Source organism: Protopterus annectens, chromosome 4.part1 (assembly GCF_019279795.1).
Source record: "Protopterus annectens isolate FY-2018-M chromosome 4.part1, PAN1.0, whole genome shotgun sequence".
NCBI classification, from domain to species: domain Eukaryota; kingdom Metazoa; phylum Chordata; order Ceratodontiformes; family Protopteridae; genus Protopterus; species Protopterus annectens.
Window position 1 is genome coordinate 530,281,046 of NC_056734.1, and position 5,000 is coordinate 530,286,045.

At 44.4% G+C, this 5,000-nt stretch overlaps 1 protein-coding gene across 2 annotated transcripts in view; it reads right to left on the bottom strand.

Moving 5' to 3' along the window:
• PAK2 (p21 (RAC1) activated kinase 2) overlaps positions 1–5,000 on the bottom strand; it is a 1,120,998-nt gene that overhangs the window by 963,878 nt on the left and 152,120 nt on the right. The gene's annotated exons all lie outside the window — the stretch shown is intronic.

Here is a 5,000-nt window from a genome sequence, read left to right on the forward strand (position 1 = left end):
GAAATTGCTTGAACAAAGGATGCGAAAACAATGGTGGGTCACAATCATAGTGAGCTGAAATTGCTGCAGCATGAATCTTGATGGAAGAGAAAGACAAACCTTTGTCCAGTAACTCAGTAAGATATTGAAGAGCCACACTCAAATTTGGCTCAGTAATCTCCAAATTGTTTGCTGCACTCCAAAACAAAATCTCTTCCATTTTTCTGCATACACTTTCCTTGTACTAGGTCTTCTGGCTTCCATAATCACATTTAAAACTTGCTGAGGAAGCTGAGACCTGCAGTCTTTCAAAACAGAATATGCCAGGCTGTTAGATGTAGAGAGTGAAGCTTGACATTGAGCAGATGACCGTTCCTCTGAGACAACAGGTGTGGAATCAAGGGTAAAGGCCATGGAGGCTTCCTTACCAGACTCCTCAGTAATGGGTACCAGTGCTGCGAGGCCAATCTGGAGCTATTAAAATCATCCTTGGCTTGTCTTGTCTGACCTTTAGAAGCACCTTTGGAAGAAGAGGCAGAGGTGGAAAGGCATACACATGAAGATTTTTCCAACTGAAAGAAAGAGCATCCACTTTCCAAGCTGTGTGATGAAATCCTTTCGTGCAAAACTTTGGCAGCTGGTGGTTTAGTGGAGAAGCGAACAGATCTATGTCTGGAGTTCCCCATGACACTGTCAATGTTTGAAATACATGAAGATCCAGTTTCCACTCGTGGGGATCCATGATTTGTCTGCTTAATACATCTGCTAAGGAGTTCTGTGCTCCCGGCAGAAACCTTGCCTGAAGAGTTAGTTGCAGACTGAGCGCAGTCTCCCATAAAATCATTGCTTGTCTGCACAATGGGTAAGAATGTGTTCCCCCTTGCTTGTTGATGTACCACATGACAGTTGTGTTGTCTGTTAGAATCAACACCTGTCCTGGAAGAAGTAACTCCTTGAAAGCAATTAATGCAAACTGAACTGCTAACATCTCTTTCATGTTGATATGTAGATGCTGTAGTCTGGCAGGCCACTTGTCTTGTATCCACTTTCCATTTAGATGAGCTCCCCAAGCAACATCTGAGGCATCTGTCGTTAGAATCTGACTTGCCTCTGGCGGGTCACAGAGAGTCCCTTGTTTAGGTGACATTCCTGAGCCCACCACAAAAATTCCTTTTGAATGCAAGGTATTATTTGAATGACAGTGTCCAAATCCTGGCAGTGCTGTGTCCACAGATTTTTGAGATACCATTGTAGCTTCCTCATATGCAGTTTGGCATTGGGAAGCACCAGAATACAAGATGCCATGAACCCTAAGGCTTGAAGGACTGTCCTTGCAGTCAGCCCGGACTGAAGAGATAGTTGATGGAAGTAACTGGAAAGATTCTTTTGTTTGTCCGGGGTTAAAAGGCCATCTGGGCTGCTGTATTCAGTCTCACACCCAGAAAGCACATGTCTTGAGAGGGTACTAGACTGGACTTTATTTCGTTCACAGAATACCCTAGGCATCTTAGCACTGCTATAACATATTCCAGATGCTGTAGAAGGTCTTCCTTTTCTTGAGCCAGAATCAGGCAGTCGTCCAAGTAAGGATAGATTTGAATTCCTTTTAGCCTGAAGTAAGCTATCACTGGAGCCAGAACCTTTGTGAATACTCTGGGCGCAGTAGATAAGCCAAAGGGCAATGCAGAGAACTGATAATGAGAATTTCCAGATCGAAAACGCAGATACTTCCTGCAACTTAGTCTTATAGGCACATGAAGGTAAGCTTCCTTGAGATCTAAAGTTACCATCCAGTGATCTTTGCCCAGCAGAGGTAAAAGCTGTTGTAACGTCAACATCTTGAACTTGGGAATGTCCAGATAAGTGTTGAGGATAGATAAATCCAAAATTGGTCTCCACGTGTTCCCCTTCTTTGGTACTAGGAACAGGCGAGAATAAAACCCTAGGCCCCTTTCTGATACAGGGACTGGCTGAATGGCCCCTATTTGGAGTAACAGAAAAATTTGCTTGTGAGCCTCTTTCCTTTGTGGAGGAGGAACGTCTGGCATGCCTTTGAAAGGGGGCAATGTATGGAAATAAAACCTGTAACCGTGGTGAATGATATCCAACACCCATCTGTCTTGAGTAATTAAATCCCAATTTTCTTTGAAAAGAGACAGTCTTCCTCCCAAAGGAGCTGCCAGACGAGAATCTACTGGCAGCTGAAAAGGCAGGTCATTGGGTCTGTTTACGAAAGGACTGACCCTGCCCTCACCAGAAGTCTGAGCAGGTGAACTCCCTGTTCTAGGCCTAAAGAACCTTGAGCTCTGCCCCTACCACGTCTAGACCTACCACTAGACTGGGAATCATAAGCAGGATATGTCCATCCCTTAGTAGGCCAATTTCTACTAAACTTGGTGGCTGCACCTGCAAAAATCTTTAACAGTTTGCATAGACTTAGCTTTGTCCTCCATTTTCTTTAAAACTGCTTCCACAGGCGAACCAAACAACACATCAGACTGTAAAGGAGCATCCAAAATCCTTGTCTTAACATGCTCAGCTAAATTCTGATCCCTCAACCAGGCATGCCTGCGAAGAACAGAACTAGTGGCAGCCACCCTCGAGGAGGCCTGTACAGCATCAAAACCACATTGCAAAGAATGCTTACCCACTTGTTCAGACACATGAACTAAATCCAGCAACTCTTTACACTCAATACCTTCCGCCAAAGCATCCACCTTAGATTTCAATTGTGAAAGGAGATAATTTTGATATTTTAGCATGTGAAACTAACAATTCAAGCCCTCATGGCTAAAGTGGAAGAAGTATACACTTTCTTTCCCCATCTATCCAAAGCCCTTGCCTCTTTATCAGTGGGAACAGGATTTTTAACAACAGAGGCCTTAACACCTTTAGGTCCCTGAGAAACAGTTCCCGGGTCTGCCCTAGGACTCTTAAAAAGATACTTATGAGCTTCAGGCACCCTATAGTACCTATCAGGTTTAACAGGGGCAGGAGGCAAAGAATCAGGATTCAGGGAAGCCTCTGCAAAAACATCTTCCACCACATTCAACACAGGAGGTATAGCTAAGGGCCTATGCTGGGGTAAAAACAAAAATTCCCTAAGCCTTTTCCTGGAATCAGAGTAATCTTGGCCTTCCCATTTAAAGTGCTCCCTCATGGAATGCAGAGTCTCTGAAAATGAGAAGTCCTCAGGAGGAGAAGCTGTAGTGGAATCATCCACATCAGAATCAGAATAAGGAGGATACTCCTGCAAGTCTTCATAGAAGACCCAGAAGCCTCTGAACACTGTTCAAAACTCTCAAACTCAGGTTCCACCCTAGGCCTCTTATCAGGAGGGGGCATAGAACCTCTAATCATAGTAATCAAATCTTCTGCCATTTTAAGCATATGTTTCTTAGGCACAGAACCTGAAGTGCTAGGAGAAGCCCCCACTGAAGCTAAACTTGGCCTACCTTTCAAAGAAGTTTTGGAAACAGAAGGAGAGGCTCTAACTACCTTGGGAAGAGGGAAGAACAGTTACCTGAGAAGCCCCCTCAGCCTGGCCTACCTCCTGAGCTGGCACATCCTGTAACAGTAAAGTCTCTGCCTGAGACTCCAAAGAAACTCCTGGCAAAACCTCTGGCTCCACTGAGCCTTCTAAAGAACCGGCGTCCGGGACTGCCGGTTCATCAACCCTAGGCTTTGCTGTTTTGTCCTTGCGCTTTTTGGACCCGGGCGTCGGAGCATCCGACGGCATTTTATAATTACAACGCTTCCCAAACACTAACCTGGCACAGTCTAACCTTCTCTTAATAGTGCGTTTGTTAAATCTAGCACAAGAGCGGCAACCAACAACGTCGTGCTCAGGCCCTAAACAAGGTATACACAAAGTATGGTAATCTCTATGAGGTATCTGTTTCCCACAAGAAATACAGTTATTCACTTTTTCTGACATCCGGTTAAATACTGAGGCAAGAAAAAACCAAAATGTTCCCCAGCGAGTGCCAACCAACTTTGATTCGGTCTGAAACTCCGACTTCAGAAAATTTCAGAACGCCAACCTGCACTCGCAAAACTGCTTCTGCATCAGACCATGCGGCAAAAAAGACTGAGGATATGACATCGGTCATGCGCATTAGTACCCTGACGTCCTGACATCAGTCTAATGCGCCTTGACCGACGTCAGCCATATACTTTGGTATTCGGGCCGACTGGACAGCGGACTACCCAATGGTTAGGACTGCAGCAATGTGGAATGAAGAACATCCCATCATCTGCCATCAAATACGCAAAAAAATATAACTTCAACCCTCTCTCATTCAGCTCATCCCTAAAAGACTAACTGGCAACCTCTAAAATACCTCAAACTAGATGACGCAGTTGACTACTTTAATAAAACATTCCTAAGCATCCTTAATTACCACGCCCCATAAGACGTTCCAGAACTAGAGCCCAACAATCCCCATGGCTACGAAACAAAACAGCGTCTGAAATGAAAAACAGGGATAAAGCATGGGAGAATTGGTGCAAAACCAAAACCCCCTCTACTACGCAAAAATTCCTAGAACTACGTAATAGAACCAAAAAGCTTATAATACAGGACAAAATCCAATACTACCCAGTCTGCCCTTACCTCCTCCCAACGTAACACCAAACAATTCTGGTCCTCAAAACACTCCATCCTCCATCCAGGTAAAGTAAGTACACCCACTCCTAACTTATCTCACTCCGAAAATATTGCTACCTCTTTCAACAATCACTTCACACAAACCGTACCATCACTAGCTAGACAATACAACCCCCCCCCCATAAACCCACACCATCAACTAAACTAACAATCTCCCAACTAGCTTCCCTTTCTCTCCTGTTCCTACCTCCAAATTAAAACGACTACTAACTAAACTAAAAACCACCAGATTAGCAGTAGACAACCTCCCAGGTGAATACATTCAACTTGCAGCTGATGCTCTAGCCTACCCCGTATCACTCTTAACAGATCTCCATCAGAAAGTTATGTTCCTACACTATGGAAAGTCTCA